The 22,577-nt window shown below is 47.4% G+C and overlaps 3 non-coding genes across 3 annotated transcripts; all 3 read right to left on the reverse strand.

Moving 5' to 3' along the window:
• Nucleotides 1-21,502: 21,502 nt before the first annotated feature.
• On the reverse strand, nucleotides 21,503-21,574 carry TRNAK-CUU (transfer RNA lysine (anticodon CUU)). Its single transcript has one exon. It is a non-coding gene; the product is annotated as a tRNA-Lys (tRNA).
• Nucleotides 21,575-22,078: 504 nt separating this feature from the next.
• On the reverse strand, nucleotides 22,079-22,150 carry TRNAM-CAU (transfer RNA methionine (anticodon CAU)). Its single transcript has one exon. It is a non-coding gene; the product is annotated as a tRNA-Met (tRNA).
• Nucleotides 22,151-22,505: 355 nt separating this feature from the next.
• Nucleotides 22,506-22,577, reverse strand: TRNAM-CAU (transfer RNA methionine (anticodon CAU)). The gene has a single exon. It is a non-coding gene; the product is annotated as a tRNA-Met (tRNA).

Here is a 22,577-nt window from a genome sequence, read left to right on the forward strand (position 1 = left end):
TGTTGGCGTCGCAGCATAAATTTCGTGTGCCGCTCATGATTATTACCGCCGTGCTACCGAGCTACTAAATTAAAGGACAACCAGCTTGATCATACATACCTACGAAAGGAGCTTAAATCTCGATCCATTCTCACGCCACGCGCTGTTCCATATTGCATATCATTTTAGCGAATGGCGATCTTTCCGCCGCGTCTAGATCGTACGGCACTCCCGTATAGAAGAAGCAAAACCTTACTCAGTGATAAGCAAGCGAAAGTGATCAGGCGACTGCTTTCAGTGAGTTTAAGAACTTTAGAGCGACCCTGGGGCATTAATCTCCAGTAATGAGAATCCTTCACTTTTATTTGTATGTTTTAATGCTACATCATTGAAATGGCAAATATTGTGTTTTTTTCCTTGCCTACCAATTCATGATGTCCGATACTCTGGGCATCTAGCGCTAATGAGCCTCAAGATTGCATGTGCAGCAACGCGCATGACCGGAAAGTTGCAGTACTCTGGAGAGAGATAGGGACATTCGAGAGACGAAGAAGCAAGTGGATTCCACGGCAGATGTCAACGCAGCAATGCTCATCGTTTCTACTTTTCAACCTTTTTGCGATGTAGAAACATAATTGCTAAAATTGCCTTGCGAATGATGTTTCTACGAAGACTACAATAACAACTATAGCAATATAACAAATCTTAAAACGATATAACGGAACTTAAAATCACCGCGACCAGACCCTCATATGTAAGCATATCCGTAAGAGCTTATTCGCCAATGCATACGTAAACAGAGACACACGATAAAGAAACGAGGAACAGGGTATAAAGTTCCTCGCCCACAAGCGCGCCTATTTGCCCACGAAGTCGCAAGCTCTCGGTGCCTTAGCATCCTGTTCAGCCAAAACGCAGCGCCGCTTATCGCCACAAAATCTGCGTGGGGACGCCGCACTGGCCACCGCGAGCAGACGACAGGGAAGAGGCAGGCCACGCATCGTCTGGTGCCCGTAGGCGATGGATGAGACAAAGCCATAAGGAGGCGTTTCTGCTACGGTGACGCATAAAAGGCGTCGTTAATACGCATGTCTTCACCTTGTCCTTCTCGGGCGTAGTCCGCGTCATCTGCCGTCGCAAACTCATTAGACGAGAGTGGACAGGCGGCAGTGACACCATCTTGTTTATTTTTCCTTGCGATTTCTTCGGTGGCTTCCATGATGCGTACTCGTAGGCTTCTTCGGTATTGCTTATTGGTATATCTATTTTATTGGGCCGCTAGAATAGACATCTAGGCAGCACACAAATTAGAGCTCAGTACGGCGAAGGAATGTATTGCGTCTCAGGGATATGTAGGGGGTGCCATCATTATGATTGTTTTGGACGTCTGGGTGTACAAGGACACAGGATATCAGGATATCAGCAATGCAATCAAGCGACAGTTTTGCGTCTTCGTATGAGCGTGAAAGATTATAGGCCTGCAGTATAGTGTAATAAGTAAATACACTAAATTACTAAATATGCAGCTAATTAGTTCCAGGCTTAAACACCTGCTTTGGCTGTGTAGTTATGGCGTACATCATCCCTATACTGTTTACCCTTTTTAATGAGACAGCCATTAACTCTCCTTTGTTATGCCTTTTAGTCTAGCATTCTTATAACTTGTTGCAAAGTATAAAGGCCATGCAAGAATCGACGCATATGCCTTTCTTTTAGTTCCTGGCGCCTTATTCAAGATCATTTTCTTGGTACATGTAACTTCTAACATAACACCAGAGTATAGATTTGGCACAATTACGAAGATTTCGTCCTTGTCAGCCTGTGTCAAGGCTAGGTGTAACTTCGTTTGTTTGTGGATACACTGAACCACAAAAGGTATCTCTTTTACCGCCAGTTTATGCCTGCTTGCACCAGCCTTCATCTTCTTCAGAAGCATTTCTGCCGCTGGCACTAAGACTGACTTTCTGCCGCTGGCACTAAGACTGCCTCAGGAAACCGGCTTCTTCAACAAGCCTCTCCAATTAGTTATTAAAGCTGACTTGCATCTCATGTACGCACGACATTCAGAGCGACGACTGCAAGCAGAGCGTTGCGATGCGCTCTTTCACGACCTCTGAGTGGGCAGAATCATACAACAAGAGAACAGTTTGCGCACGTGGAGAGTAAGCCCAGTAAGTCTATGGACTAAATCATGCTTCACCCGGTATTCAAAAGTAAAATTAAGCCCTTTTCCACGTTGTCTAAGATTTTCTAAAATGCTGTTTATCGTTGTCTCAGTCGGCAGTGTTGCTTGTTGAAAACAAAGGCACGTTTAAGTAGCGAAACACATTTAGGACCTTGTCATTTTCGAAATGATGAAAATGATGATGTAAAGAGCGATAAAAAATGATAAAATGTTTTTGCAAAGTATGTGAAAAAAGCCGTACGAGTCACAATAACCTCATACAAATTTTTCATACTAAACTCATACAATTGTCATACAATCTCAAATACTTCTCATACGTTGAATGAGGTTTGTATGATGATATAAGATTTGTACGAGTTTAGAATGAGCTTAATATGAGAATTTGTATGAGGTTATTGTGACTCATAGAGGTTTAGTAAGAGAATTCGTATGAGGTTATTGTGACTCGTGGAGGTTTTTTTGCCTAGGAAGGCTTTGCATGAGCCGATGTAGATGCCTCTGCTCCGCAAGTAAGGTTGTTCGTCAAAAGGGATAAATGTGCTGCAAAGATTAAATTCCGAAAGACTTAAAACATTGTCTGCCGCAATACCATCGGCATTTGGAAATGGTACAGCGCCACTATAAACAATGCATGCTTAAACATAAGTAAATAGTTCAGGATGCGGCACTAAAAAATACAGCTCTTCCACGTCAACAAAAAAGGCATAATGTAAATCAACCGTTCTTCAAAAAACTGGGCTACATCTCCTGACCTTTTTTAAAGGGGAGGATCAGTAATTTCAGTCATTTAGTCATTCAAGCGTCGCTGAAGGAACCCACTGACGCAATACTGAGAGGTACCACCTTCATTCACAGTATATTGAAATAGTGCTTCGGGTTTGTCTTTTAACACTAAAAGAGGCATTTAACGTCCCACTTTTACTTTTAGGGATATTGTTAGCAAGTCTTTGCAGATCCAGATCTTTCCACAATTCTGTTGCCTTACTTGAGATCCTTGTTTGGCCTTTTTTTACAGCGATAAAAATTGTGGCCTGTGATGCCATGTCTTTCTATATATACAGTTTTAGGAAAAATTACAAAGTCGCCAGCATTGTCTGCCTGCAAGAGGCAAAGTTCATTATCCTTAGAAAATTTCACACCACGCAAAGGGTCCCTAATGTCTTTGTTGCCCAACGCCCTGTTATTATGTCTGACGACCAACCAACTCAGCGAATAACTCTCTTAAATCCTGACTTGTAAATCCGTTTTTAAAGCTCCGGAATCCCCACTGCGCCCTCTCGATATCTAAACCAAATTCGAACACCTCAGACTGCAAAGGTAGTTCACATTAAAGTTCAAGTTTGTACACTCTAACCAGCATGTCTAACAACACGTGCATACATTTTCGCCGTCGTTGCTATGAGCACTCTTTTTTAAAGAAACGACTTCAGGATATCAATAGGTTTGCGATAAAAATGGCAACAAAATACTTGTGCATTATTCTTTGTTGTCAGTGCACAGCTAGATTATAAAGAATCGTACACTGTCGTAACCATCCTGCGAGTTTTGTTCTTCTTTAAAAGTTTTCTTGACACCAGAAGGGTTATTCCCACCTTGCAGGTTGGAGCTAATGAGCACTTGTGACAATTGCACATACCGCAAAACCATACACTTTTCTCTCGCGGCAACGTACCACAACCTGCCCTCTTTATTCACACCAGCGAGAAAAAAAATACAATGTCACATTGCTCCTCCCCGCTTCCGTCAAATGGAGACTGTCCTTATTGCACACTGTAACAAGCACGACACCCAGCAGTTGATTTCCTCCTCCTCTCGAACACCCACAGTCATGCGCACTCTGTGCAACCTTTACGCGACAGGTAGAAAAAATTGAAGACGCCCGCTGCGTTTTCGTAACGCATTCATTGCAGCACAACAGGAAGCGGGAGCAGCGCGAGAGGACAACTCGTTTGCCCTTGCCGATGAAGAGGCGAGGCACTGCTGCCCTAGTTGGGGAGCACTTGTGCTGGGCCAAGGGCGAGTGGTTGACCTCGAGACGTATGACGTATGCGAACACGGACAGGGCCTGAGAGCCGCCTAACGCCGTGCGGAGGTGCAGTCGGCACCTGTCCCAAGTCTCCTTGTGCAGTGTACGCAGTGACAGCAAGATTTTTTTAACTTTCGACCGTAGCGAAGCCGCGCTACGCTGCAGCCGTTTGAGGCGACCTCACCAATATAAAGTATCGGTGCGCTAATCATGAATATAGCGCGTAATGATAACTATTTTCTGGAACAATCATTACAGCTGCTATGATCCCCGTTGTGAAAGTACACCCTCAACAGTGTGGAATGCACTGCACCTCGAGACATCCTCACACGTCTCCGGTCACCATCCTTGTCTTTTGTCAGTCGCGATCACGCTGCTCCGGCAGGCTTCCTGTTCTGATCACACCTTGCATGTAAGCATGTACCGTCTTCTTTTGAGCTTCCTGGTTCTCTCTGTGCGGCAGCCTCTCTGTGGTTGTGAGGGGGGGGGGGGGGTAAGTTTTATTGTCCATTAACATGCAGGTTTATTGCCCAATAAAATGCTTCCCTGTTAGCCTGTTAGCGGCACTTGTGATCACGAATCTCTGATCTTGTAGCGATGAGCTCGGCGATCGAGATACGTCCACTGGATGATTGGATTCGGACTGTCGTAGCCTCGGAGACGCAGACACTTCACAAGGCGTCTCGCTTAGATAATCCACGACGACTACAGCCGTTAAATGACCGAAAGCTGCTGCGATACACTGACACCGGCTAAGAAGCAATGGAGACTGTCCATACGCAGCGAACACCACGTCTCTAGCGCAGCAGTGGCTGAGTGATGTCATGCTTGTGACGTGACTAGAGAGGAGCGATCGAGCGGTTAGCTCGGTTTCTGTGGTGACACGCGGCTTCTGAGTTACGTCATAGTTGCCACGAAGTTTTTCCTCGCGGTTCAAGGTCAAACCTGGGCACACTGCGAAAAGCTAGGGAGAGCAGAAGTTGTAACTGAAGTCTACTTTGTCGAATCAATTTGATTTCTTTGAATACAAAGTATAATGGTCGAGATATATCGCTGCACGTGTAATCGCGCAATGGCAGTTCATCTGCGTATTTCTCTTCAAGGATGATAAAAGTAACTAGGATGCCTGAAATGAAGGTGACAAGGCAAGATACCTAGTATGGAAGCATCTATACACTCAGTCACTCTCATATCGCATTCTTTGTCATCAGATTTACTCCTACATCCGCGAAATCATGTGCCCCTTTTGAATATCATCACTTCGCATTTGTTTCTGAATCCTCGCAGTCTACTTCTCTCTCTCTCTCTCTCTTGATGTTATGCCTACCGTCTTCCTTGAGGTGAAAAAAGGAGATGCGATGAACAAAGGGGTCATCGAAGCAACCTTGCTTAGGATTATGCACAGCAGATTTTGCATCACATACAAAAGCAACCTTACTTAACATTATTCATGGCAGTTTTATCTTCATGGAAACGTGGTATTACTTTTTTACGTGCATTCTTCCACATTTATTTGACCCGCCAAATGCGCGCTTCCTTCCGTTTCCCCACTTTAAGGCAATGAATAGCGAAAAAAATTGGTAGGATTAATGAAATAGACATTAGATTGTTTGAACATAATATATTCACAATCTGCGTCCAAGAAACGAAAGATGTGTCGCAGGTACTCCGCGGAGGTCGTCGCTTGGTCTTTCTACACAAGTATGCTGGTCTCTGTTTCGTAACTGTTTAATAACTATTCTTTACGAAAGCTCCTGCATTTATTTTCCTCCAGTAGTCAGTATACTGCTTGTTTAGCTACGTTCGGAAAATGAATTTCAGCACGCATACTGCAAGCGCTGCGGCCATTACACGCTCAGCCGGCCCGGTACAGCTGGGAGGTCCTATTCTAATTTTCTTTCCAAGGGGAGTTTTCCGTCCCAAGCTGCGCCTCGAACGCCGAAGCCCAATTTGATAGGGAGTAAATGAAATTATGTAAATTCCACGAAACAGAAAAACAACCGAACACGGTTTCTTGAAATTGCCAAGAGCGCCAGCATAATTTTGCCACGGACTCCAAAAACAACCAGGTAAAAAAGCATACCAAATTTGATCGAAAACATCTGAATACCAACAAAAATCACAACTTAAGCTTTGTCTTTAAGAGCATGATGCGGTATAGTATAAGCTTATAACCCACATACAAAGCCCCACTTTAACAAAGCCGTATGAAGCTGCCTGCATGGCCTAGGAGTAACGTGCCCCACTCGGCATCCAAGAATACTGGAAGGTTGATTCCTAAATCAACCTCCCTACCACAAGTGAGCAACCAGTGTTACCAGCTCCTCCCTACTTTCTTGATATCATGTGGTCTCATTATTTCGCGCAAACCATCCAACCAAAGGGTATGCCAGCAACCAACGGCAATTTTCCAAAGCAATGGCTGTGATTTCTCGCTCACAACGTCGACGCCGGCGCCGATGCCGGATTTTCTGACTCTTGGGTAACGACTCTGTCCCTTCTAAGAGCGTAGGGCTGGCGTTCCCGTACCGCTCTGCCCCATCAATTGGCAAGTGCGCTGTTACGAGTGAATACCGATGAATCGCTTGGCTTGAAATGTTATCGCTATGAATCCCGGCTTATAAAGTACACTCTGAGGTGCTCGCTGCAGCTAGACACCGGGTTGAAGGTGAGTTGATGGGTTAGTCGGTATCGCATGCGCCACAGCGCAGCACAAAGGTCAAGGTTGTGGAACGGTAATCATAGACATGTGCTGCGGATCTACTTCAATTGTCTGCATCTTTGTCTCTCGCGCTATGCGTGTTGTCGCCGTTTAGGCACGAGACCCAGAATCCTTCCTGGCCTTCTTTTTCATGAGCGCCGCTTATCATGTTGTCACTGCACTGAAGTGAACCTGAACGTTAACACTCACAGTGATTATCAGCATAAACAAAAGCGTGATACGTTTTTAAAGGCCTAGACAAACTGGCCTTTTCAGCCCTTCTATAAATTTTGATTGATTGTTTGTGCTGGCACAAAAATGTGTGTGTCCACCAGTCGTATTCTTTTGGCCCTTCGCAAGGCTGAATACTTCTCCCTCCTGAATCGCAGCCCTATCTCCTTTTTAAACGCTTAAATTCGTCTTTATGTGCCGCATGAACTGCCGCGACTGTCCTCCTCGACTTTTACGAGTCGCGAAGCCTTTCAAGCAGTCATTACAAACTTTTTGTAACCACCGTTTTCTGAAGGACAAAAACAAAATAAACATCATTTCATTCATAACGTCGTTCATATTATAATGTTCCCCTTCCTAATCATGCTAGCTTTCAAAAAAGAACGCTGAGATGCAGTTTTCATTAAGTTCAACGCCTTAGTTTCCTGCAGCATTGGTACTAAACGTAGATGACGTTGGAATTTAAATTCATGGCATATCACAACAGCTGCATCATTTTTCGAGTGAAGGCACTGGATTGCACGCTCGTAGTTGTTGTTGTTACGACTGAAAGAAGAAAGAAAATAAAATACGCGGGCTTGCTAGGCTCTTTACCTGAGCCACCTAGATCCGCTGCTTCGTGCGGACAGAAGAGACAATAGAGAGGAAAGAAAAAGAAAAGGGAGAGGAAGACGCGTGCCGCAACAGCCGTCGTCCACCACCGAAACGGTAGCGGGTGCAATGATGGCCTACAACAGATAAAACCTCAATGGAAGACTAGCCCCCGACGCAAGCGGCAATGATCTACCAGTCCCAGCCACAGGGCCAGGAGCAGCCACCGTGGCACAGCGGTAAAGCGCTCGGCTGGGGATCTAACGGACAGAGGCTCGTAGTCCCGCGATCATTTCATTACTTTTAATAAAAGCGCTCAGAAAATATGGCACCAGCGTTGAACACGTGCTCTTTACAAGATTCTACATTAAAAGCACTTGACACCAGGAACGAGCGGGATGTGGAGGCGCTGTATGTTACGACGCATAAGTGTTGGCCAACTCAGCCGTTCTAACGGTGCTGTAAGAGACGAGGGCGAGACGCTCAGTTGCGTCTTAGAATCTAAACGTGTTGCGGGGTTTCCCACGTCCCCCGCAAATGACAGCCTTCCTTCCCTCCTTCCCATCGTACGCGGGCCAAGTCTCATCACTGGCGGTACCTGGACCGCGCCCTTGTAACCTGGCTCGGCCACAAATGTTCGACGCAGGGATGCATTGCGACGACGTCTTCTATACATCACTGCTGACTCACTCTCTTTTTCTCTGGCTCTCTAATGCTTTCATAACTAATCCGCATGAGCACTTCCGCTCCGTGCGAGGACGACAACGCAAATAATGTGCCGCCCATGCCCGCAAGCACGCACGCGCGCGCAAAGACATCTTTTTCTTGAGTATTGGATTGACCTCGCAGCTGGAACGCCTTCATTGTGCCACCCCCATTTATCGCCGTGAATTCACTCCTTCACCATCAACCTTGCGTCCTCCTTTCACTCTGCATGGAACGAAATACTGTCCTCAAATGAAACACAATGTATGCAATTTCAATAGGAAAAAAACGATAAATAAAGCCGTGCCGTCCTGCGGGTAGCCGCCCACTGCTGTGCGTTGTCATGGACGGCACATTTAACGCGATAATTTCAAATAAATAAAACGCAATGTGTCTAGCGTCGGCGTAGGCACCGAGAGTTTTTCCCTACTAATTTGTAGATGCAGGACTCGATCCAGGGCTCGGGTGTTCGTTCTCAAATGAAAGCTTTGAAATAAAAATATTTTTCTGTAAAATGTTGTCCATGGCGTTCGTTGGCAAGCTGCCTTTATCACACTAATGTCAACTCTCAACCACTTTAAATTCTATAGAGTTAAGTGCACATGTATTTCCTCAAAAAATGTCAGGCGCGTCTCATTTAGAGGGAAAAATCCCTAGCGGCGAGCAGGTGGTAAGTTGCAGGAAACAGGGTCAGGCGCTGATTGGTCCGCCGGCTGGTTGACGTCACGAAGATAAATGCCGGGGGCGGGAATTGGGGGCCTCCTTATCTGGTGGAAAATAAAATTATTATCATCATCATCAGCAGCATCATCAACATCATGGTCGATTTGGCAGAAGCTGCAAACTTGGGTATCACCTTTGAGAAGGGAGAGTGGGATGAGAATAAAATCCACCAAGAACCCTAGATCTCGAGCCAGACAGGTAACCCTTGGCCATGCAGGAAAATTGGTGCGGATTTGTTAAAGCAGACCTCTATATCTGTGAGTTTGGTGATGGTATTTCAAACATCGTTTTAGCCTACGTCTGTATGTTAATCATGATGTGTGAGATACTAGAGACCATAGTTGCGTTGTTTAGTTATTAAGAGAGTAGCAGTATCTATATGCAAACGTGGACCAACAAGAAGAGCCTCCCCGAGGAGCCCATAATGCCGTAGCGTTATGTCCTTAAAAGCGGATTCTTAGATCTCCATAAAATTTTGTTCGCTGCACACGTTCGTGGAATGGCGAATCAAAGAGGTATGGCTGGAAGCTGTGAGCCGATTCCTTTCTATTCGTGACAATCGCAGTGCCCACCTCTTCAGACGCTAACTGCTGTCATCTATACAAACTGTGTGAGTCAAGCCATATCATTGTGAACCGTTTTGCATGCATTTTGTGCGCACGCCTCGTGCTCCAGGTGTGAAATGTCTTCATTTTCAACCGACGAGGTAGCCGAGGAATTCCCTTCCTTACCGTTCCGGTCTCTAAAGTTCCCGAGGGCGCTTTGGCCGGCTAGTTCGTTTAACATTGCTTAAAAGGGAGACGACACAACCGCAGGACAAAAAGAGTAACGAACAACACAAGTTGGCCGAGAAGGAACAGAGCAAAATCGCATCTTTTCGCTCAGCTTGGACGTCAAGATGAACGAAAGCCAGCGACATCTATGCTCTCACCTCCAAACGGTAGAGCATAAGACAAAACATACATCACTTGCCGCAATGTATACAAACAATAGCACCCCATCTATTTTTATTGCTATGCAGATATTATAAGCAAAATACTCTTGCAGCAAAGCATCACTTCTGCATCGCGTTTTTTCCTTCTTCCGTGTAGCGCTTTTGTGTTAGCATGCTTTAAACTTCGGATGCACGTCTAGAACGTATACTGTCTGATCGGTTAAAGATGTATTTTAAGTGTTCGCCAGAGAGATTCGCGAGATGCAAATAAGCTCACAGCCCTTCACTGCAGTGTCTGCTTGTGTACGTCAATTTACTTAAGGCTAATAGCTTAACTTCAGCAACAGCGTAGGTAGAAAGACGGGACGGGATATTATATATATATATATATATATATATTAAGCGGGGATCCGGGCACTGATAGCGAGCACTGGTGGTCGTGGCTTTGAGTCAACTGGTCCGCAAAAGCACTTCCTCTTCTTCCTTCTCGGCTATCTGTCCGCTTACTCGAAACTTCTTTACAATGTTCTCCGCAGAAAAGAGGAGCCATCCTGGCGACTCAAGCAGACGAAATGATAGCAGGATCGTAATACGGTTTTAAGCGGTCGACGTGAACAATCTCACGCCTACGGCGGCGAAGATCGGTAGAAGAGGCTAGTGGTTCAACTAGGTAATTGACGGGAGAAGTCTGTTGGAGCACTAGATAGCGTCCTGGTACTTGGAAGTAAACTTGCTGGTCAGACCGGGTGGTGTGGATGGGACCCAGAGCCATACGTGAGAACCGGGAGAGAATTGGAGGACAGAGTGGCTGCTCTCGCTGTGCATTTTCTTCTGGGCTTGCTCGTCCGAAGTAAGCGAGCGAGCCAGCTTGTGACATTATTCAGCGTGCCTAGCAGCTGCTGAAAGTGATGTATACCCTGAGATATCAAGACGGTAGGGGAGGATGGTGTCGAGTAAAGATGAAGGTTCACGCCAGTCTAGCAGAAAAAAATGGTGAGAATCCGGCAGTTGCTTGAACGGCGGTGTTGTACGCATAGGTTATAAATGGGAGAATCTTGTCCCAATCGGAGTGGTCGGAGGCGATGTACTTGGGCATCATGTGACCGAATGTGCGGTTGAAGCGCTCTGTGAGGCCGTTTGAGGGTGGTACGCGCTGGCTGTCCGGTGGACGCTCTGACATTCACGTAGGAGCGCTTCGACACCCTAGGATAGAAAAGATTTGCCTCGATCACTTAGAAGTTCACGAGGGGCCCCGTGCCGAAGAATGAAATGACGAAGAAGAAAGGACGCAATATTGGGTCCGGTGGCATCCTGAAGTGCTGCTGTCTCCGCATACCGAGTAATGTGATCGACGGCCACGATGATACAACGATTCCCTGCAGGTGTATATGGCAGAGGTCCATACAAATCGATGCCAATACGATCGAATGGTCGGCATGGGCACGGAAGATGCTGTAGTGGAGCCGGCTGATGGAGAGGAGGCGGCTTGCGATGCTAGCAATCGATGCACGAACGCACATACTTACTGACGAAGGTATACATACCACGCCAGTAGAAGCGCTGTCGCTACCGTTCATAAGTCTTAAATACATCCACATGGCCACACTGTGGATCGTTATGATAAGATGCGCAGATATCACTACGGAAGTGGTGAGGTACGACTAGCAGCCCCTTACAGCCATCTGGCATATAATTGCGTCGATAGACGAGACGGTCACGAAGGGCGAAATGCTGCGCTTGACGACGAAGGGCGCGAGGAGCCGGTGAAAGTGACGAGTTCGTTAGAAGGTCGATTAGTGATGTTAGCCACGGATCCTTGAGTTGTTCTGATGGCATGTCGTCGATGGACAGGGAAGACAGGGCGGAGCTGGAGGCAGAGGACAACGGAACGTCAGGAGGCACCGGCGAGCGAGATAAAGCGTCTGCGTCGGAGTGCTTGCACCCTGTACGATGGATAACTCGTATATTATACTCTTGCAGTCTAAGCGACCAGCGGGCGAGACGGCCGGTGGGGTCTTTTAATGAAGACAACCAGCACAAAGCGTGGTGGTCTGTAACAACATCGAAAGGCGCCCATACAAGTATGGCCGAAATTTCTGAAGCGCCCAAACAATAGCCAAGCATTCCTCTTCTGTCACCGAGTAGTTGCTCTCGACCTTGGTCAATGTTCGACTTGTGTACGCCACAACGTATTCATCAATACCAGGTTTTCGTTGGGCAAGAACAGCGCCGAGGCCGGCGTCGCTGGCATTGGTCCGTATTGCGCCATTTTGACCCAGCTGCTTCCTACCGAAGTGCGCACCAATGCCAGCGACGCCGGCCTCGGCGCTTGTTCTTGCCCAACGAAACCTGGTATCTGATGATCGTTGTGAGCGCTAACAAGTCGCACTGATGACCAAGGTCGAGACGCAAATACTCGTGACCAGAAGAGCGAAAGCTTGCTATTGTTTGGCGCTTCGAACTCTTCGGCCATCCTAGTATGAGCGCCTTCGATGTCCGTAAGGATCCACCCGCTTTGTGACCTGGATGTCTTTATTAAAGACCCCACCGGCACTTTCAATTGAGCTGCAGACCGCATCGCTTAGACATTGCAAGACAGTGTCAAGGCGAGTTAGATGGGTCGCGAAGTCTGATGAAAATACGACGATATCATCCCAGTAGCAGAGACATGTGTGCCACTTCAAACCGTGGAGAATATTGTCCATCACGCCGCAACAGCACTTCCTCTTCCTCCTTCTCGGCTATCTGTCCGCTTACTCGGAACTTCTTGTTTACAATATATGTGTGTGTGTGTGTGCGTGTGTGTGTGTGTGCGTGTGTGTGTGTGTGTGTGTGTGTGTGTGTGTGTGTGTGTGTGTGTGTGTGTGTGTGTGTGTGTGTGTGTGTGTGTGTGGTGTGTGTGTGTGTGTGTGTTGTGTGTGTGTGTGTGTGTGTGTGTGTGTGTGTGTGTGTGTGTGTGTGTGTGTGTGTGTGTGTGTGTGTGTGTGTGTGTGTGTGTGTGTGTGTACATCATCAAGAGGGAAATAAAAAAGGAGAAAGAGCAAAGGAAAAACAACACTCGTCATGAGGCCACAGCATAGCACCCGGAACCTAACCTAATTCCAACCACCTAAAAATCTGAGTTCCTTCAGCATCAAAACGATCAATTACATGCTCGCACACTTATCCTCCGCACGCGCAATCTTATCCGCCTCGATTATTTCTCTAAATCCCTGATCCTTAATGCGCTATTTCTCTTGTGTTCTATCTCGTGCCTTCTTTCTATCTGCGCTGTTACTGAAGTCATGTTTAAGCAGCTAGCTCAACAAGCATCAATCTCAATAACATAGGTTCCTAACGCAACGGTATCATTCCGCAATGAATTGTTCTGACAGGTGTGTGTCCTCCCTCCTCCACCTTCGTGCCACGCCCTCTTCGGAGACTCTGCAACGAAAACACTCCCTTACGGAGCATAGCATCTCCTTACACGATGAATGCATGAATTCACAAGGCGCTTACGCGGCGCATGATGACAGGAGGTGAGTAATTGTTTCTTTCCACGTAGCCAACAAGCACTGAGCAGCAATCGTGGAACGCGCAGGTGACGCCACGGTGGTCTGCTCGTTTGTCAACCGAGGCAGTCGGCTATAGGAAACCAAAGCTGGAGTTTGCTCCGCGACGCCAGCGCTCGGTTTCCAGCGGAGCGGAGAGGAACTACAAAACCTACGCGCATTCGCGCCCGCGCTGCGCGCGCCTGTCTGCGGAGTCTGCGCAGCCCGCTCGCTCGGGAGCGCGTGTTACAGGCAGCCGCACGTGCAAGCGGAGCGGGAGAAGGAGAGTGAGGACGAGGGGGGATGGTCGCGCGTCTGTGCGCGCAAAGCCGGCGCTCTTTGTCAGCGGTGTTTCTTATTTTTGCGTTTTTCTGTGCCCCGGCTGACATAGAGGCTGGCTGGAGGCACGCTTTTTATCGGTGCTTTCGAAACTGAGAAATTATGATTAATTTATCGCCGCGGACATTGTTTTCAAAGAGCGCTTGTTGCCAGGCTCAGACAAAAAAAAAGCAAAAAACCATGAACGCGAATTCGGTACTCGAAGGCAGAGGCAAGCGACAGGTATTTTGAATGACTTGAGGCGAGGCGGCACCTCTTGATGTCTCTTCCATGTTTTTCAGAGAATGAAGGGTCCAGCCTTCTCGTTGAGAATTGATACGCGTGTACACTGCGACGAGTGGGCGCTGGTTGGGGAGCTTCCTTTCCATTTGTGACTGCTCACTTGAAAGGGGCCTATTCAACTCTTTGTGGACAGACGTTTTGAGCGATGCTGCCGGCGTCGTGGTGCCTGCTTTCGGCGCGTTTAGGACGCGTTCCCTACAAAGGCACAAAGCATGCCGCCTTACTCTTTGGTTCCTGCTGACAGCGGTCAGGGGGAGTTCGCTGCTGTGGCGCTGCCATCAGAAATCAATGACTTATCTACCTTTAACGATGAGAGGTTTCTTACGACCTGGATCACTGACGAGAAGCCGAGGCATGCCATTCTTTCGGCAGTTTCCTCTCTCCGTGAGACGAAGAGCGAGGAAATGCCTGACGACTTTTCATGCAGGCGGGGACATCTCTCCAAGTATACCTTTGTCTTCTTAATTCCGCCGACAAAAAAACCGACAACCATCGTTTCAACACGAAAGAGAGAAGAGAGAAAAACACTTTCACGAGTTTTGCGAAAAAGCGCGCCGTCACTTTTTTATTCCAGTTTTTTTTTTTCTTGCCCCCTTTGTTGGAGCGCGACGGCGGCCAGAATGCGGCCGGAGGAGGAGAGAAACAACCGAGAGCGCGCGCAAACACGTGCTGGAGAGCAGCGCGGAGCAGACGGCAGCATGCTTTTCTATGCGGCGGGAGCAGACGACGCGGCCGCACTGCACGTAGGTTTTGACGGGATCTCAATGGAGGGCGCTGACGATGATGATGATGATTATTATGTGGCAATCCTTTGCATCGGGGAGGGGGGCGCACGATGTGCACCCTAGCCGTTTACATGACATAGGTCTTAGCATATCCACACACACAGCCACACAGACCACTTAAACACAGTCGGGGGGGGTGCGTTCGCTGGAGTCACCGAGTTCGCCTTCGGCTTGCGCTGCTGAGTCGACCCCCACCACTGTCGAAGTCGGCTTTTTGTTGCCGCCACCGCCGCGTGCGGAGTGTCACCGTCAGAGGCGGCGAAACCCAGCGCTGCAGTAGGGTGGTGCCCTCTGGGTGTCGCGTTGCCAATTGCGGGCAGTGGAGGACCAGATGCTCTATGTTCTCCTGCTCCCCACCGCACGTTTGGCAGCGTCCCGCCTGAACCACCGGAGACGTGTCGAACCTCTGCCGGTACAACAGAGTGCGCAGCGCCCCAGTACGCGCCTCGAGGAAAAGGGCGCTGCCACTGCCGTTGTCATACAGCTTCTCCGGGGCCGGGGCGGTCTTGTGTGTGCGGTAGAGAAGCAGTGATGACTTCGCGCACATTGCTGCGCGCCACTGCTCCGTCTCCTCTTTTCAGGACGCGCTCCTGTACCTCCCTGGACCACTTCCGCTCGCTTGCCTCCTGCACTGGCTGCCTCAGGAGGCCAAACTTGCGGCTCAGCGTGTGTAGGCGCGCAGTCCAAGTTGTGCGGATACCTTTGAGATACAGGTAGCACAGAGCGGCGCAGCGCCCCCTGGCCCAGGTTTTCTCCCCTATAAGGCCGCGACCGGAATGCTCCGCCGCCGCCCCCAACTCGGTGGCGGGGGAAACAGCGAAAGGGGCTCGCCCAGCAACTGTCCAGACTCGGTTTTGAATGCGCCGCGCACAAGCTCGTTGTCACGACGCGGAAATGAGGACGCGTGCCCATCGAAGCGAGAAAGGGATACAGAGAATAGAAAACAAACAGCAAGAACTGAACTCGGTGCACATACAGATGTCTTTCTGTGCCAGCACACAAAACAAAGGGCGAATTATTTCAGTTTCTTTTTGCCACTGAGGTCTCGCAGCAGAGTAAAGGGGACACGTGACATGCAAAAATAAAAGCCCTGTCGCTGGTTCCTGCTTACATTTCTTTTTGTTCCTTTCTTCTTCTTTCTTTCTTTGTTCTTTCTTTTTTTCTTTCTTCTTTGTCTCTTTCTTCCTTCCTACTTCCTTTCGTTCCGTCTTTTTGTAGTTATGTGGGCAGGTGAATGAGATAGTAGAAGAAACAAACAAAACGAAGTAAAATGCTCGATCCGAAGTACCACTGCCAATTAAAGATTTTGTTCGTACGTTGAACTTCGTGACAAACATTCTCTTCGGAGCCCTTTTCATACCTCTTATAACGCGTAGACTCAACTTCATGCCCGTATTTTGCACATTTCTTTGGCAGCCATTTGCGCTCTTCCCCTACGGCGTTTCTCTCGCAAAGCCCCAATAGTAACGCATATCATCAGGTCGGTCATTTGTAAACGCTGGCCAAAATAGGCTTTTTTTTTTCTTTTGCACGGAAGAGACTTCTCTTACATGATGGTGGCGCTCAAGGAGAAACATACATTGGTTGGTATACGTATAAGAAACAAAGCCGCTCTTCGATACTATTAATAGTAAGGCAAGTTCACTATGCGTGTACGCTTGTCCAAGTCGAAGTATACGTCCACGTTTGGATCAACATTACTGTCGCTGTCTTATTTTCCTGAAATCTCAATCTTTATATTTCATATTCGAATCTCTCTGAGTGTTTTGTCTCGAAAGAAACGCGCCAACCTGTACTCATGGAGACGCCCAAACACATATCCGGATAGCAGCGTGCAACCGAGGCTGGTGAAGGAAACACCATATGAATAAAAATGCGTACGTTTGTAGAAACACGCAAAAGAAACAAAGGATTCCAATCGTCACTAACAATGGTTCACCTTCGCAATTTTACATCAGTGCGATGTCACTGCACACAGAAGCATAACAAATAATCTAGCAGTAGCATCTATGAATCAGTACAAATCACTAACCAAATCATAAACAAAATTTCAGTGTATTGCAGATACGTCTGAAATAAAGAGAAGGAAATTTATGATACCAATTATCCCAAAGTCTCAAATCAGTGATGATTCTGAGAAAATCAGAATACTTATAGAAGTTCTTGTTAACAATGGTTTTGTTAAAGAGACTTTCGCATGCGTTCAACACAGCCACTATAAAAGCTAACTATTTGTGAGCAGTCAGCATCCTAATTCTTAGCTATCAAACAAAAAAAGAGTAGTCTTTGAAACAGCAATGCAGTTTGTCATAGTTACCAGATGGTAAACTGTTATTGTTTTTAAGAGCGTTAATGGAGATGCAACCATATGAAGAGCAGAAACATCACACTGATTTTTTTCATCGTTTGTGATCTGAGAATACAGATCTCATTTATCAAGACAACAGTGCTAAACCTTAAGCACAAGGAGGACGTACTGGTCCGGCGCTTCTTCCACATTTCTTCTTTTGACCAAGTATGTGGCTCTATTGCCATAATAATATACAACAGGTGTTTTACTTTGAGGGAACGCGGCAACACGTAGCCACTGGGCTTTGCGAAGCGTTGCAGCCAACAACAGGCGACAATCGGCAGCAAGGGGCCATGCACAATAAGCAAGACTAGAGGCTCTTTCCGACCATGCGCCTGGTGTCGCCCACTGTGGCCGGTTTTCCGCAGCAGCCCATCGTTAAACGCTGCGGTCACGCGTTGTTGACGCATTTTCTCAAAGCATGACACATTATGTACTACCATGAAGCTACAGAACTGACCGTAGTGTGGTGTTCCGGAGTAATAAAACATATTTTAAAATTATTTGAACAGCGCGGCTAAAAACCATTAAATATGGTTCAAGTGACTGGCTATGAGGATGCACGATTACAAGAAAACGGCACATTTAATAAACCGAGCGTTCGCAGCCACTCAAATAGGGGTCATGTTTTTCAATGCGAGAGTCTGGTAAAAAAAAGCACTCTTTCTTCTTGTACAGGGCGTGCTACACCCCGCCGCAATCGCCATTATTCCTAGCAGCAGTGTCCAGAACGCCGGTAACTACCGTTTGTTTCCTGGACCATTCTGCACACTTCCTGTCTCTTAATATTAAGGTTAATAACCATACTAATAGTAATATTACTGTAATTATTTCATTTCCTTAGCTCTCTGCGTTGTCCTGTACTTAAGTAGAACATTACAGCAAGCCTCCATTTTTCTGCCGCAAAGGTGAGTCCTGGTAGGATACACACGCTATATACTTTCCTCTTGAGGGGAGAGAGAGAGAGAGAGAGAGAGAGAGAGGGAGAAAACTATTTCAAAAAGAAGAAGAAAAAAAGGAGGGGGGGGGGGGGAGGGGGACAGTGAGTGGAGTCTTCATTTCAAGACCCCAGTAGCCTGGGCTGCCGCTCTTGCGTGAGTTACCAGCGCTGGGTCTCTAGATCAGAGCATAGCAGAGTGGCCTCCCACTGCGCGAATGGTGCATGTTCATGTGTGGAGATTTGGGGCCTGTGCACCCCCGTGTGCCGTGGTAGGCGGTGGGCTGGTCGTTGCACCAAGGGCATATGTCTGTGTGTTCTGGGAACATTATGTTGTATTGATGTAGGTTGGGGTAAGTGTTGGTTGGGAGCTGTCTCCATTCACGCGTTTCTTGTGCATTTAGTCCCTTGTGTGGAGGGGGATAAATCCTACGTTGTTCTCGTAGGTACTCAAGTCGCGCGCCGAAAGTCGCTGGGACAGGAATGCCGGTTGTGAGATCGGGATTGGTGGCCGCTCGGTTTGTGTGACCTCGAGCTAGCCTATCCGCGACCTCATTACCTTCTAATCCAGAGTGCCCCGGAACCCAAGTGATCTGATGTTTGAGCAGTGAGTTTGTAGCCTTTGGGTTAGTTGTGAAGCGAGCTAATTTAGTATTCTGCCTGCAAGAAGGAGCCGACACGCCGCTTGTGAGTCGGTGACACCGTGAAGCTCTCGATTGGTCGCGTCTCCGTAGGTAATGGCCAGCACGATCGCCGCCACTTCCGCTTCTGTGATAGTACAGTGCGGGATGGATATGCTGGAGACTTCTGTGTATGAAGAGCCCACCACCACCTCTGCTGCTGCGTTCGGTGTATGCTCGTATAGAGCGGCATCCACATAGACAGTTTTCAGACTGCGTTCCACTGCACGCTTAAATTAATTCACTCGGGCGTGTCTTCTGCCTTCGTTGTGGACTGGAGACATGTTCTTTGGGAGCGGGGCCACATATACTCTTGCCGGTACGGAACAGGAATGTTAGTAGTTGACTGGATAGCTTGTACGTCCGAAGGATAGCCAACGCGCTCGAGAATGAGCCGGCCTGTCTCAGTTGACAGAAGGCGTTCCCTTTGGGACAGGAGGACAGCCTCTTGAATTCCTTCAAATGTGTTGTGCTTCCAATTTGGTGTTGGAGGTGTATGGTGCTTTTGAGGGACACCGGTAAGGTGCTAGGCATGACCTGCGAACACTTACCGAACTCGCTCATGCAAATCAGGTTCTTCTAACGGTTTACCGTTCGCTGTCCTGAGTACCTGCCCTACGTCGACGTATTTCCAACCGCTTCTTGGCCTGGAAATCTATTTTAAACTGATCTTGTTTCTTTAGTCGGCCGGTAACAATTAGACTGTTGTATTCGTGATACGTTACTTAAAAACGAATGGTGTCAGTGACAGTGTTCGCCATACTGAGACAAAAATTGCAATCAAAGCGTGGCTGGCAAATGATCTCCAAACAAGCTGAGATACGTTTTGGTTGCGGCGTACGACGGTGCCAACAAACAAGGGTGCGACGACTGAGGAAGTTTTATGACAGGTGCGACGAAAGGATTTTCTCGGGATTTCTCCGTGTGCTCCTTGAAGTATGGATAGGACATTCTGTTTATCTGAATACCTGCTACAGCCGCATATCTCTTGAGTGGGACCCCATGGCCTTTGTATTCGCGGAAAGTTGGTGCATGGATGTACTTGAAGCCTGATTTAATAAGGTCGCATCCCGCAAGCTGTCATGCACAGTGACACCAGCATCGAGCTCACATTTCGTCCACACATCAAAATTCCGGGAGAAATAGAGAAATATGCTTGCGCCGAATAAATTTATTCAGGCAGGAGGTCGCTCCTGCGTAACATATATCCGCGCACCGTAGCACACTGTTCCCTGAACAGACACTACGATCAACGTGGTGGCAGTGCATGGCGATCTGTCATGCGGCTTTACCACATGATAAACAGTCGCATGAGCAGAATAAGATCCCATGAAACCTATTAAGCTCCCATTGCAGGTAAAAATCTTATGGGGCGTAATATCAATGTCCTTTTTGAAAGTCCAGTGAACAATATCCCAAAACAAACACTACATCATGGTGATACACAAAGCAATGATCTATAGTTTCTGGCTGCTGACACAGGCGACAGTCGACTAACCATGGCTGAAAAGTTCATTTTTCACGAAGCACGTTTTGACATGTAAGGTTGACGTGTGAAGTTTTAAAAAGTAAGTATTTGCAGCTGATCGTATATAGATCCGTTGCACCCGCTTTAATAAACTATTCTAGAAAGGGGAGGTAAGGCTGCGAATACATCGATACAGTAAATAACGCGTCAATAAGAACTGTGACATGTGTTCTGGATAGTCTGTACAGGTATTCTAAGGAAAACCTCACTGTGAGGAAACATATTGCGTGGGCAACTTCCTTAAGAAAACGACACAAAGACCCTCACTCTTATGACCAGTAGGCACTAGCAAGTTACGCAAACGGGCACTTGATCGCCTATTAAACACATCTAGGAGGAAGGGTTGGCTTACTGTTTAAAAAGAGAAAAGCTTTAAACAAGCTAGTGAACAAACATATGCTGAAGACCAGCTCCGCCAGCCTCCAGAGGGAGAAACAAATAGTCTCAACGCATAGGCTGCCATTGAGAGCACCACACAAAAGTAATAAAAATTCTGTGCGTGGACTGTACTTCCTTTCTTGCACAATTGCACATGCAAAACATAGAGAAGCTTCGAAATCAAGAAGACATTGCAAACTTGTGCTAGTGCAAATAGACAGCTCCCTACCCATCCAAGCCTAGGTTTGTGGAATAACAGATGAGATCTGAGAAACTCAGTGCGGCCCACTATTGCGATACACGTGCAAGGGAACCGCCAAATACGTTAAACCTTCGGAGTGCCACCTGATGCACGCAGAAAAGTAGGTTTGGTACCCCATTGACCTAAAGTGGAATCCCCTTGATTTTTCTGGCGACGAAAGGGAAGGAAAACTAGCAGAGTATTTGTATGTTCGGGGTTTGTCAGTGAAAATAAAATGTCAATTGCAGAGTATGCTTTCGATCCGCGGATCTCTGGGCCAGCACGGTGCCACAGCGCAACTCTGCTGGGCAAAAAGGAAGGGAAATTAGGAGTGTATTTGTATCTTCGGGGTTGCTCAATGAAGATAAAAATATAAGTAGCAGAGCGTGGTTTCGATCCACGGACCTCTGGGTTAAGAGCCCAGCACCCTTCCACTGCGCCACTCTGCTGGGCACAAAGCTGAGGAAATTAGCAGTGTATTTGTATCTTCGGGGTTGCTCAATGAAAATAAAAATATCAGTAGCAGAGCGTGGTTTCGATCCGCGGAGCTCTGGGTTACGGGCCCAGCAGGCTTCCACTGCGCCACTCTGCTGGCTACAAGGGTGGGGAAATTAGCCGTGTATTTGTATCTTCGGGGTTGCTAAATAAAAATAAAACAATCAGTAGCAGACCGTGGTTTCGATCCACGGACCTCTGGGTTATGGGCCCAGCACGCTTCCACTGCGCCACTGCTTTTTTTTTTCTTTATTGCATGAATTGGTACAAATACATCAGTAAGAGATCGTGGTTGCCATGCCCCTTGGCTGACAATCGTGTCTAATGGACTTTCATTACCACAAGTTCGCCCATCAGACTCCAGACCTCCTCCGCAGTCACTCTGCTGGACACAAAAGTGGAGAAATTTGCAGTGTATTTGTATCTTCGGGGTTGCTCAATGAAAATAAAAATATCAGTAGCAGAGCGTGGTTTCGATCCACGGACCTCTGGGTTATGGGCCCAGCACGCTTCCACTGCGCCACTCTGCTGGACACAAAAGTGGTGAAATTAGCAGCGTATTTGTATCTTCGGGGTTGCTCAATGAAAAAAAAATATCAGTAGCAGAGCATGGTTTCGATCCACGGACCTCTGGGTTATGGGCCCAGCACGCTTCCACTTCGCCAGTTTTTTTTCTTTATTACCATTTTTTTAAAGCACACAGCACACACTCTGAATACACAACAACAAAGCAAAACAAAAGGAATGCTAAAAGCACTAGGCACGTTCTGCCTAAAGCGCTAGATTTAAAAGGGCTTTACTGCGCCACTCTGCTGGGCACAAAATTGGGGAAATTAGCAGTGTATTTGTATCTTCGGGGTTGCTCAATGAAAAAAAAAATATCAGTAGCAGAGCGTGGTTTCGATCCACGGACCTCTGAGTTATGGGCCCAGCACGCTTCCACTGCGCCACTCTGCT

The sequence above is a fragment of the Amblyomma maculatum genome, chromosome 1, assembly GCF_055883805.1.
Source record: "Amblyomma maculatum isolate TAMU_Amacu chromosome 1, ASM5588380v1, whole genome shotgun sequence".
Taxonomy (NCBI): Eukaryota; Metazoa; Arthropoda; class Arachnida; order Ixodida; family Ixodidae; genus Amblyomma; species Amblyomma maculatum.